The following is a 13,862-nucleotide window of genomic DNA, read 5'->3' as shown; positions in this document are numbered from 1 at the left end:
GGCAAGAGCAACCATTTTGAAATCTGTTCTGAGCCCTCTCTGTAACAAAATTCTACAGGGAAAGGAAACATTCCAAAGCCGTATCACAGTAGAGGGAGGGAATTACTCCCATCCCAGCCTCCCCCAGTCTTCCTGTCTCAAAGAAGGGGAGGAATGCACAGTCAACAAGATTCAGGGCTTCAAGGAAGTAGATTGTGCTGGTACAGCCAGGGAAAGCATTATGTTACTGAGGGGGTGAGTGGAAGGCTCTATCGCTGGAGAAAGTCTTGCAAAGGCCACAGTACACAGGGCCCCTCACAGACTTAGATTTTAGTCAAAAACTGTAGAATATGCTCCCATTCCTGTATCTCCCACTTCCCCAACAGGACTCCAGTATAATAAGAGTGCATGACCCTTGAGAGTGCTACAAGACAGACTCCCCACTGAGGAACTATACTTAGGGAAACAAAGTCAAGAGGAAGGAAAAAAAGTCTAGAAGAGTTAGAGATCTCTGGCACGTACAGCTACACCAACTAGTTAGCACAGGCAAACTCCTAGCAAGATTAATATAACACACTAAATGCTTGTTTACCTCAGTTTCCATTACCTGATACAACATGTACAACTTCAACACAAGATGAAAAGGGATGCTGGAAGGCAAGGAGAAACAGTCTGAAGAAACAAAACAAGTGTCAGAACCAGATTTAGATATGGCACAGATGTTGGAATTATCAGAAAGGAAATTTAAAATAACGATGATTAGGGCACCTGGATGGCTCAGTCGGTTGAGCTTCCAACTTCGGCTCAGGTCATGATCTCACGGTTCATGAGTTCAAGCCCCACATCTGGCTCACTGCTGACAGTGCAGAGCCTACTTCGGATCCTCTGTCCCCCTCTCTCCACCCCTCCCCCACTGTGCTCTCTCAAAAATAAAACATTTTTTTTAAGTTTAAAATAGTTAAGAGTAATGTGTTAACAGTTCCAGTTGGGGGTCGGGGGGAATGACAGTATGAAGGAAAGGATGTAGATGGGTAGAGTAAGCAAAGTGATGAAAATACTAAGAAAAAATCAAAAGTAAATGCTAAGAACAAACAAGTATCAGAAATTTAAAAAACCTTCAGGGGTACATGGCAGGCTGTTGTAAGAGCATATGACTCTTGATCTCAGAATCATAAGTTTGAGCCCCATTTGGGTATAGAGATTACTTAAATAAAACTTAAAAAAAAAACTGAAGAGGGTCACCTAGGTGACTCATTCAGCTAAGCATCCAACTTGGGCTCAGGTCATGATCTTACAGGTCATGAGTTCAAGCCCTGCATCGGGCTCTCTGCTGTAAATGCAGGGCGCAGTTTGGTTCCTCTGGCTCCCTCTCTCTCTCTCTCTGCCCCTCTCCCTTTCATGAGCGCATGGTTTGTTTTCTCTCTCATCAAAAATAATAAACATTTTTTAACGTTAAAAAAAATGAAGAGGGATGTCTGGGTGGCCAGTCACTTAATGTCCAACTCTTGGTTTCAGCTCAGGTCATGGTCTCACAGCTTCATGGGTTCAAGCCCCACATTGGGCTCTCCACGGGCAGTGAGGAGCCTCCTTGGGATTCTCTCTCTCTTCTCTCTGTTCCTCCCCTACTCGTGCTGTCTCTCTCAAATGTTAAACTTTCAATGGTTTATCTGTAGTTAATGGACACCTCTCAAATGCAAAGGGAAAAAAGAACAAACTGAGCATCCAAGAACAGAGAATATCAAAAGGTGTAAGTTATGTAATTGGAATGTCAAAAGCAGAAAAAAATAAAAGAAAAATCTGAAGTATCAAAGGCCTAGAACTTGCTAAAAGTTATTGACAGACACCAAACCACAAATCCAGGGAGCTCAGAAAACGGCAGTCAGGATAAATATCAGAAAGAAAACAACACAACAACCCAAAACTACCCAAAAGCTATACCTAAGCACATCTTATCTAAACTGCACAAAAGCAAAGGCAAAGGGAAGAAAAATCTTGAAAGAAGAGGGTGGTGTGTTAACACCTTTTCACAGCAACAAGAATAGGAGGACCGTGGACTTCTTGTGAGAAACCATGTAAGGAAGAAGCATATAAATATTTAAAGTGTCAAAATAATAGCTACCATCCAGAATTCTGTAGCCAGAAAACTTTTCTTTCAAAAGTGGAGAAGAAACAATTTTTTAGATAAATAAAAGCTGAGGGAAATTATCTCAAATAGAGCTGCTTTGTAAGGAATGTTAAGAGAATGTTTTTTCAGACCATGGAAAATTACAAAGATCAGATTCAAATTTACATAGAGAAAGGAAAATTCTGTAGATTTGATAAATGATAAAGAAGGTGAAAATATTTTTTCTTGTTATAAAAAATAACTCTTTAAAGAAATAGTAATAGTGAATTAGGTGATTAGAGCATATGTATAAATAAAATGAATGATAGCAATGTCACAGGAATGAGAGGAAGAGCTAGTAATATTCTAAGGCCACTGGCATTACACATGAATCAATATAGTGTCATTTGAAAGTGGACTTAGGATCATTAAAAATGTATATTGTAAACTCAAGGACAACCACTAATTTTTGTTAAGCATAATTTTTTTAATGTTCATTTTTGAGCGTGTACATGTGTGGAAGTGGGGGAGGGGCAGAGAGCGAGGGAGACACAGAATCCCAAGCAGGCTCCAGGCTCTGAGCTGTCTTCATGGAGCCTGACGCTGGGCTCAAACAAACAAGCCATGAGATCATGAACTGAGCCGAAGTTGGGCGCTTAACTGACTGAGTCACCCAGGCGCCCCAAGAAGTATAACTGATATGCTAAGAGAGGAGATCTAAAGGAATCATATTAAATAATCATTTTTTTAAAATTTTTTTAACGTTTATTTATTTTTGGGACAGAGAGAGACAGAGCATGAACGGGGGAGGGGCAGAGGGAGAGGGAGACACAGAATCGGAAGCAGGCTCCAGGCTCTGAGCCATCAGCCCAGAGCCTGACGCGGGGCTCGAACTCACAGACCGCGAGATTGTGACCTGAGCTGAAGTCAGACGCTTAACCGACTGAGCCACCCAGGTGCCCCTTAAATAATCATTTAAAAACAGGAAGGTAGAAAATGAAGAGGAAAAAAGCAAAATGGAAGAAATAAAAACCACACACATGGTAGATATTAAACTATATTGATAATCATGTTAAGTGTGAATAGTCTAAATATACCAAATAAAAGTCACAGATTACCAGAGTGGATTTGAAAAAAGAAAGAAAAACAAGAAACCCATGTTAAATATAAAGACTAAGGTTTGAAATAGATTAAAAATAAAGTATATTCCAGAACAAGTTAAATTCTTAAGGATATAGAAGAACATTACATAATATTAAAGTTGACAATTCTCCAAGAAGATCTAAAAATGCTAGGGGTGCCTGCGTGGCTCAAACATCTGGCTCTTGACTTTGGCTCAGGTCATGATCTCATGTTCGTGGGTTCAATCCCTGTGTCATATATATGATATATACATGCATAATAAAGCACATATGTACATAACTATCAAAAGTCATGAGGCCAGAAATGATAGAATTAAAAGGAGAAATAAAACAAATTGACAATTATCTTTAGAGATTTTAGTAACTCTTTCAGTAATTGATACTTCAAGAATATAAAAAGAATATAGGAGTGCCAGTCTCATTCAGTTGGTGGAGTGTGAGACTCTTGATCTTGGGGTTGTGAGTTTGAGCCCCATGTTGGGTATAGAGATTACTTAAGTATTTAAAAAGTAAAACTAATATAGATGACCTAGGGGGTGCCTGGATGGCTCAGTCAGTTAAGCTTCTGACTCTTGATTTCAGCTCAGGTCATGATCTAATGGCATCTGAGATTGAGTCCCACATCAGGCTCTGCACTGACAGCAGGAAGACTGCTTGGGATTCTCTTCTCCCTCTCTCTCTGCACCCCCCTCTCTCTTTCTCGAAATAAACTTAAAAAAAAAAGTATAGATGACCTAAACGGCACTATTAACCATCATAGTCTAATTGAGATTTATAGAATATTCCATCCAACAAAGGCAGATGGCACATTGTTCTCAAATTCACATGAAAAATTCACCTAGTTCACATTCTAAGCCATAAACCCGCCTTAACAAATTTAAAGAATGGTAATAACACAAAATAGGTTTACAGATCAAAATGGAATTAAGCTAGAAATCAGTAACATAATAGGAAAATACCTAAATATTTGGAAATTAAGTAACTGTTCTAAAGGAATGGAGCAAAAAAGACTAAAGAGAAATTTGAACAAATTATGAGCTAACTGAAAAAACACAACAAAAATTGTAGAATACGGAAAAATCAATGCTCAGAGGGAAATTTGTAGCATTAAATTCATATACTGAAATAGAAGAAATATATAAATTCTATAACTAAATCTTTGATCTTAATAAAACTAGAGCAAGAAGACCAATTTAAGTCTAAAATAAACAGAAATCATTTTTAAAAATCCAAGCAGAAGTCAATGAAATTGAAATTGGGAAAACGATAGAGAAAGCCAACAAAGGCAAAAGCTGTTTCTTTGAAAATATTAGTAAAATTGATAAGACTCTGGTTATTCTAACTAAGAAAAAAGATAAGTTAGTGGTATCATAAAAGAGAGTCCTTAACTGATGATACAAGAATATCAAAAGTATAATAAAAGAATGCTACAGAGGTGCCTGGGTGGCTCAGTCGGTTGACCATCTGACTCTTGATTTCTGGCTCAAGTCATGATCCCAGGGTTGTGGGATCAAGCAGTGCACTGGGCTCCATAGTGAGCATGGAGCCTGCTTAGGAGTCTTTGTCTCTCAGTCTGTCGCTGTCATTCTCCTCCTCTCTCCTCTCTCCTCTCTCCTCTCTCTCTCTCTCTCTCTCTCTCTCTCTCTCTCTCTCTGTAAAAAAAATTTAAAAAGTTAAACCATTTTTTTAAAAACTTAAAAATACTACAAACAACACAATGCTAATACATTTGATAGCTTGAATGAAATAAACCATTTCCTTGAAATACACAAACTATCAAATCTTGTGCAAGGAGAAATATATAACCTGAAAAACTCTAGTAAATATGAAACACATTGAAACAATATTAATAACAAGAAAGCACCAAGTGTACAAGATTTCACTGGCGAATTCTATCATTTAAGAAAAACATAATACCAATTCTCCACAATCTCTTTCAGAAAAGTATAAATAGCAAGAACACTTCATAACTCGTTTCTTGAGGGAAGAATTACCCTAATACTAAAACCAAAAAACATGGGGCACCTGCGTGGCTCAGTTGGTTAAGTGTCCAACTTGGGCTCAGGTCATGATCTCATGGTTCGTGAGTTGGAGCCCTACATCAGGCTCTGTGCTGACAGCTCGGAGCCTGGAGCCTGCTTCAGATTCTGTGTCTCCTCCTCTCTCTGCCCCTCCCCTGCTCGTGTTTTTTCTGTCTCTCTCTCAAAAATATTAAAATTTTTTCTTAAATCCTGGAACTTATGGGCAAGTAAAGCAAGGTTTCAGGGTACTAAGCCAATATAAAAAGTCAAGCAATGAACAATTGAAATCTGAAAATTTTTTAAACAGTGTCACTTATAATAGCACCAAATAAGTACTTAGGTAGAAGTCTAACAAAATATGTACAGGAATCCTATGCAGAAAACCACTTAGAATTGGTGGGAAAAAAAGATCTAAATGAGAGCTAACCCATGTTCATGATTTAGAAGATTCAGTATTGTTACATCTATTATTCTGAACTTAATCCAAAAATTCAGTTAAATCCCACCCAAAATCCCAGCAAGCAGTTTTGTAGATATTGGCAAACTGATTCTGAAGCTCATGTGGAGAGGTGAAATACCTAGGATCACTAACATAATAAGGACAAAGTTGGAGAACTCACACTGCTTAATTTTGAGGTCTGACCTAAAGTTATAATAATCATGACACTATATGGTATTGAAAGAGAATAGCTGTGCAGATCATTGGAATGGAGTAGAGAGCCCAGAAATAGAAGCCCACAAATACAGTCAACTGGTCTTTGACAAAGGGGTAAAAGCCATAAAATGGAGAAAGATAATCTCTTGAACAAATGGTTCTGGAACATTTGGACACCACATGCAGGAAACAATCTAGATGCGAATTTTACACCTTTCGCAAAAATTCATTCAAAATGAACTCTCACCTAAATATAAACTGCAAAATTATAAAATTCCTACAAAATAACATAGAAAATCTAGGTGACCTTGGGTTTGACCATGACTTTCTAGATCTAATGCCAAAAGCATGACCCATGAAAGAAAAACTAAATTGAACCTCATTAAAATTTAAAACTGCTCGGGGCGCCTGGGTGGCTCAGTAGGTTAAGCGTCCGACTTTGGCTCAGGTCATGATCTCGAGGTCCGTGAGTTAGAGCCCCGTGAGTTAGAGCCCCGTGTCGGGCTCTGGGCTAATGGCTTGGAGCCTGCTTCCGATTCTGTGTCTCCCTCTCTCTCTGCCCCTCCCCCATTCATGCTCTGTCTCTCTGTCCCAAAAATAAATAAACGTTAAAAGTTTAAATTTAAAAAAAAAAAAAATTTAAAACTGCTCTGTGAAAGGCACTATTAGATGAAAAGCCACACGCTTAGATTCTTTGCAAAATATATGCATGATAAAATAAAACATACAAAGAGGGGTGCCTGGGTGGCTCAGTTGGTTAAGCATCGGACTCATGATTTCAGCTCAGGTCATGATCTCATGGTCCATGAGTTCAAGCCCCATGTCAGACTCTGCTGACAACACAGAGCCTGCTTGGGATTCTCTGTCTCCCTCTCTTTCTGCCCCTCCCATGCGTGTGCTCTCTCCCTCTCTCAAATATTTAAAATAAAATATACAAAGAACTGTTAAAACTCAACGATAAGAAAACCAAGTTAAAAAATATGCAAAAGATGACACCTCACCAAAAGAAGATACACGGGTTGCAAATAATCTTATAAAAATATGCTCTAACCTTATGTGTCAACTATACTTCAATAAATGGTTTTTTTTTTTTAATACACTCAGCATCATGTCCTTAGGAAATTGCTAATTAAAACACTGGACACTTATTACCAGTGACTAAAATCCAAAACACTGTCAACACCGAGTACTGGTGAAGAGAGAGAGCAATAGGAATTTCCATTCACTGCTGACAGGAGTGCAAAATGGTGCAGATACCTTAGAAGTTCTTTACAAAAATAAACATAGTTTAAGCATAAGATCTAGCAATCAGGGGCGCCTGGGTGGCTCAGTATGTTAAACGTCCAACTTTTGGTTTCTTCTCAGACCATGATCTTACAGTTCGTGAGATCAAGCCCCACATCGGGCTCTGCACTGAACAGTGCAGGGCCTGCTCGGGATATATATTTCTCTCTCGCTCACTCTCTCAAAATAGATAAATAAGATCTGGTAATCATACTTTGTGTTTTCCCAATGGAGTTTAAATCTTATGTCCACACAAAAACCAGTGTGTGGATATTTATAGCAACTTTATCCAAAATTGCAAAAACTTGGAAGCAACCAAGATGTCCTTCAACAAATGCATAAACTTTGGCACATCTGCATGATGGAACATTACTCAGTGCTAAAAAGAAATGAGCCATCAAGCTACCACAAGAATGGAGGAAGTTTAAATGTGTATTGCTAAGTGAAAGTATCCAATCTGAAAAGGCTACATACTGCATGATCCCAACTGATGACATTCTGAAAACAGCAAAACTATGGACACAGTAGAAAGATCACTGGGTACCAAGGGTTTATGGGGGGGGGGGGAATGATAGGTAGAGCACAGGAGATTTTTACAGTAGTGAAATTATTATCCTGATGGTACTGTAATACCATCATTATGCATTTTTCAAAACCCATACAATATAAAGCAGAACAAACGAACCCTGACATAAACTATGGACTTTAGTTTTTAAAAATGTATCAATAACAAAACAGATATATACATGTATATGTGTGCATATATATCTCAATACCGGCTCATCTTATAGAAAAAATGTACCATGGGGCACCTGGGTGGCTTAGTCCGTTCAGCGTCTGACTCGGCTCAGGTCATGATCTTGTGGTCTGTGAGTTCGAGCCCCACGTCAGGCTCTGTGCTGACAGCTCAGAGCCTGGAGCCTGCTTCAGGTTCTGTGTCTCCCTCTCTCTCTGCCCCTCCCCCACTCACATTGTCTCTCTCTGTCTCTCAAAAAATAAACATTAAAAAAATTAAAAAGAAATGTTGGAAAAAATGGACTATACTAATGCAAGACATTAATAGGGAAACTGTTGGGGGAGGGGGTTGAGGAGACATGGGAACTTCTGTATTTTCTGCTCCATCTTTCTGTAAACTAAAACTCTTAATCTATTAATTTTTTTAAATAAAAGGAATTAGCTATCAAGTCATACAAAGACTTGAAAGACTCTTAAATGCATATGGCTAGGTGAAAGAAGCCCATTGAAAGGCTGCATACTGAATGTTTCTATCTATGTGACTTTCTAGAAAAAGAACTGTAGAAGTGGTAAATAGATCAGGATTACTGGTAGTTTAGGGTGCGGCGAGGATTAAACATGAGAAGCAAAGGGGATTTGAAGCATCAATGAAACTATTTTGTATGATAATGTAATTGTGGGTACATCACACTATTGATTTGTCAGAACCCATGGAACTTTACAGTACAAAGAAAGGCTGCTTCTATGGGCGAACGCGCTGTGAATAAAACAGCTACCTTAGAAATGGAATTTGGGGACATAACGTGCTTTTAAGTTGGAGTCAGTCTTTATTTGAATTTTTCATTGAGTATTGGAGTTAACATAGCACAAACGTGCAGCCCTTCAAAGAAATCTCGGTAATAATAATAAAGAAGCCACACTGTAAAGATTCAGAATGACGGGGGCTTAAAAACTGGCCCTCTCCTTCAGTCCTCAACTTGTTCTATCTGTTTCTGGATTTATGCCTGTATAAAGGCAATCACATGCTTGGTTCAGTTTTTTTTCTTCTCCCGTTTGATGTTCATAATCATGAGAGAAAGAAGTGTTTTTATGTGCCTTGTTAGCAGTGGGATTATCCTCTGTGGCCTGAAAACTCGTGAACACTGTATTGATCCAGATGACCTAGAAGGTCACAGACTTCTCTTCCACTGTGTCCTCACGGCTATCACCGCTGCATGCGTGTGAACATGCGCAACACACACGCGTGTGCATGCGCACACTGCTTCATGTCCGTTGTCTATATTCAGTTCTTTCAGTGTGCTAAGAGCCCTCAGACCTCTGAGTATTTGGCCATGCTCTTCCATCTGTTAGGATTTCTTTTCCTCCTCTGCCTGTAAGCAGTAAGGCTTTCTGGCTAAGCCTTACCTGCCGCTCAAGAACCAGCTCAGTCGATGCTAACCCTCCTCATGGGCATCCTCAACATCCTCAGGCTGACCCAGAGATGCTTTCGTCTCACGGTCCAGCGCTGCAATGACTGGTTTTCTTCCACATGTCCTCTTCCCACTGCGGGGCATCTTCAAAGTCAGGGCGCTCAGTGCCTGGCCTTTCCTACGTACGAAATGAGCACGTGACCCGGCGATACAGAAGCGCGAGAGGCTGTGGGTGAAGGGGAAGGAAAAATCTTCAAAGTGTTCTTGGAATGAAGGCACAGGAAGTACAAGAAGAAAAAAGCCAACTAATAAATCGGCTTGGGATAGTCTGCTACATTTCTACACCCTTTTCAGAAAAAAAAAAAAAAAAGGCTTGATTACACAAAAGCATAAATTGCTAGAATTGATGGGCCCAGATCCCATTTTATCCCCCAGGAATAGAGTGTTAAATTTCTTTGTAAGAAAAGCAATGGGGAGCCTCATCTGCTGGTCATATTTATGGGTAAGTTTTTGCAGGGATTTATGACTTATCATTTATCAGTTGCTTCTTTTTCTTAACATTTTTTAATGTTTATTTTTGAGAGAGTACAAGTGGAGTGGGGGGGGGGACAGAGAATCCTAAGCTGGCTCCCCACACTGGCAGCTTCAGTGCTGACAGCAGTGAGCCCTATATGGAGCTTGAACTCAGGAACTGCGAGATCATGACCTGAGCCTGTCACATGTTCAACCGACTGAGCCACTCAGGTACCCCTATCACTTGCTTCTTATAAGCAAGCAATCCCCACCTTAACCAGGCATCAACAGCCTGGTGGTTAGCAGCTAAAGATGGGGTCACATCTACAAGACTGAGAAGAAAATGGACTTTCTCTGTTTACCTGTAAGGCCGCCTGGACATTTGCTACCACTGGGGGTGGCTGTACCCGGAGTGTAGTGATCAGTAAACCAGGCACCGGAGTCTTGAGGTTTCTATCCTCATGGCGCTCACAAATGACTCCTCTTTCACAACCACCTGTAGCAAATCATGGGTAAAGTAACAGAACCTCATGGCAAAGCCAGTTGGATTACCAGGGAGAAAAAGGGGGTCCCTTGGCTGCAGGAGATTATGCTTCAAGAGGGCAGAGTGGACAATCGTAAGAGATGTGCAGATTCGGCCTTTTAACATTGTTTTCTCAGCACAAGCTCCTTGGTTGTTTCCACAACACAAAAATCAATCTCTCATGTTAAAATGCCACTTTATGACCTGGGTCAAACACCTGCAATGAGGAGATTTACTTTTTAGTGCACGGTATTGTCATGCAAATCCCTCAGCACACTGCTGCTCACCCTTTCAGATTGTTCCCCTTTGGTCAAACAAGCCAAAATACTATGTCTGGGATATTTTTCCTCACCATCAAGATTTCTCCCACACTCTGCTACATTCTCCAGTGACTTTATAAAAAATGTTTATTTTATTTTTGAGAGATAGTGTGTGAGCAGGGGAGGGGCAAGGAGAACGTGAGAGAGAATCCCAAGCAGGCTCTGCACTGTCAGCTAGAGCCCGATGGGGGGCTCGAACTCACGAATGGTTAGATCATTACCTGAGCCGAAATCAAAAGTTGGATGATTAACCGACTGAGCCACCCAGGCACCCCTCCAGTGATTTTTTTCAATTACTTTAGAGTGAGTGGAAAATTTTTTTTAAGTTTTTAGTTTTAACTAATCTCTATACCCAATGTGGGGCTCGAACTTACAACCCTGAGATCGAGAGTCACATGCTCTACTGACTGAGCCAGCCAGGCGCCCCTGGAAAATATTTCTTTTGAAAAGATACCTTTTTTAAAAAAGGTACCTGTAGATGTTCACATTTTGCTTTAGTACCAAAGTGACGTTATATAAGAAAAGAGATAACGGCAATCCATCATATGAAGGAAGATTAAAATGAATGCTGTATAAAACATTCTATAAAATGAGATAAAATCCTCCCATGTGCCAGGAGGGGATGTGGTTTTCTCCTTCCTGTGGAGGAATAAGTTAAGAAAATTTACCTGAATAGATGCCTAGACATAAAATATCACAGGCAAAATTCAACCATGTATTGGAAGGAGGATTAGGAGGAGGAGAAAATGGCAGGATACAAGCAGTAATTTTAAACCAAGGACTTACAGATAAATAGTCTTTCGAGGAAAAATGATCATTTCCAGATAGAAAACTAGGTATTTACTCTGAACAAGGCTGTTTTAAACTTTTTCTTTGAAAGGAAATAATATATGGTGAAAAATGATGGAGAGAAATGCCACATGGAATAAAATTAGAATCCATCTACCCCTTTTTGTTGTACTCAACTAGCAAGGCCTCGGGGGTGAGGATGTTCTTCCAAATTTATTTTGATCTAACAAAATACGTAAAGTATATGCCCACGGTTCAGTCATTTACACTTTCTCTGGAACAAGAGGATTCTAGTGGAGGCTGAGACTCACAGTCATGCACCTCCCTGGACACAATGACCGGTGTAGACTCTGTGCCAGGCAGTCAGAGTGCTTCTCTGGGACCTCAGCTCTGCTCAGCCCCTCTCAGATGGTGAAGCGGTAAGGACAAGAGCCATTGGAGCCAGACTGAAGAACTCATGGAAGAAGCCAGCTTGCAGGAGGAAAAGAGACCACCACAGAGAAACGGGGGCTGGCAAAGAGGGCGCCACTGTTCCCAGTGTCTCCACGGCCTGGCTGCACCACTGCCCACCTTCCCTGTGGTTACTGGAACTGGTAAAGTCATCTTTGTGCCTAAATTTGGTCAAGTTGTGTTTCTAGCGTAGTCCCTAACAGGATCTTTAAGGGGAAAAACTATGGATTTTATTTATTTTTGTTTGTTTTGTCTGTTTTGATCTTCTTCTAATACAGTGTTTGGTGTGGAATAGAAACTCAAAAGAAAAAAGAAAAAGAAAAGCAGACTAGAATACTGTCCCTGGCTGCCTCTACCTTGAATGCATATTCATGGTAAAGTGATAGGTTAAATACCACTAATAGTCTGGGGTGCCTGGGAGGCTCAGTGGGTTAAGTGTAGGACTTCAGCTTGGGTCATGATCTCACAGGTGGTAAATTCAATCCCTACATCAGGCTCTCTGCTCTCAGCTCAGAGCCTGCTTGGGATCCTCTGTTTCCCTCTCTCTCTCTCTGCCCCTCCTCTGTGTTCGTTCTCTCTCTCTCTCTCTCTCTCTCTCTCTCAAAAATAAACATTTTTAAAAATTCTTTTAAAAAATACCACTAATAATCTGAGCAAAACAATAATTTCTAAATGGAAATGGGAAATTCAACCTTACAAAGGAAGGTCAGATTTACAATCTCTTTTAGCAAGTTTTCACACAAGGTAAGGGAAATCTACAAGGTAGGTTTCAAAGAGATAGGGAAGGCAATTGATAGAAAGAGGAAGCATCCAGATAAGAAACTAACACTAGGTTGAGAATACTCAATAGGTGGTTTGCTCTGGTTTAGTTTTTGTTTACTGTAATGTATTTTTGCCCTTACTAACTTTGGAGATACATTTTACTATACCTGCCCTAGTTTTAGAATTTCCTTATACTGAGGCACACCTGGCTGGCTCAGTTAGCACAGCATGTAACCCTTGAGCTTGGGGTTATGGGTTTGAGCCTCACATTAGGTATAGAGATTACTAAAAAATAAAATCTTAAAAGAATTGTTTAAAAAAATTGGGGAGCACCTGGCTGACTCAATCAGTGGAGAATGTGACTCTTGATCTCAAGGTTTTGGGTCCAAGCCCCATGTTGGGTGTATAGATTACTCAAATAAAATTAAAATTTTTTTGTTTATACTGAATGGGAGCAAATATGCCACCCTAAATTGTACCTCTTTGTCACAGAGATTATTTTGACATGGTTATTCAAGAAAGAGCAGACACTCAGTGGCTATTCATGGATTTTCCATCCTAGAACGCTGGCCCAATTTGTTGACAACCTCTGAGAGAAGGCCCTGGCACTGGTAAATGCTGCTATGACTTATTCAAAGCCTCAATTGGCCACATTTTGGCACTACACCAAGCTTGAGCTGGTTCCTCTAACCCCTGGTCACATCCCTATAGGTATCTAGAATTTGAAACAAAAAAAAAAAAATACTGAAGAGTGCTCAAACTGGTAGCTTGAAACAGCTCATAGTTAAGCAAGTTCTGCTGAATAGTTTGGTGGCCACCAATGTTTGGATATAGTTTATGTTGGTAAGATCATAGGCAAGTATGGCATCATTGACTATAATGTTTGAAGACCAATTTTTAACATCTATTTGTATTTTGTTTATTATTTGAGTGTTCTTAGACCATGTGTGCTCAGGCTGGTATTTGAATAAAATGAGATAATGTATCCAAAAAATTAGCAGACACAGAAGCTCTGAAAATGGAGTAGGAGTTACCTTTTATAAGACAAATTTGCATTTATAAAGAGGAATCTCTGTTTGTAAGAGTATCTCCCTGGCTATACCAGGAAGAAGAGAATGACTATAACTCTAGAAACTCTTACCAATGGAGAAGACAGGGCCTTGGATTGTTATGTAG

At 39.8% G+C, this 13,862-nt stretch overlaps 1 pseudogene; it reads left to right on the top strand.

Annotated features, from left to right (window-relative positions):
- Nucleotides 1-11,931: 11,931 nt before the first annotated feature.
- LOC145713814 (ATP synthase F(0) complex subunit g, mitochondrial pseudogene) lies at nt 11,932-13,573 on the top strand (annotated as a pseudogene).
- The last annotated feature ends 289 nt before the right edge of the window (nt 13,574-13,862 follow it).

The sequence above is a fragment of the Panthera onca genome, chromosome X (genome assembly GCF_046562875.1).
Source record: "Panthera onca isolate mPanOnc1 chromosome X, mPanOnc1 haplotype 2, whole genome shotgun sequence".
NCBI lineage: Eukaryota > Metazoa > Chordata > Mammalia > Carnivora > Felidae > Panthera > Panthera onca.
This window is presented reverse-complemented; position numbering and strand designations above follow the sequence as displayed.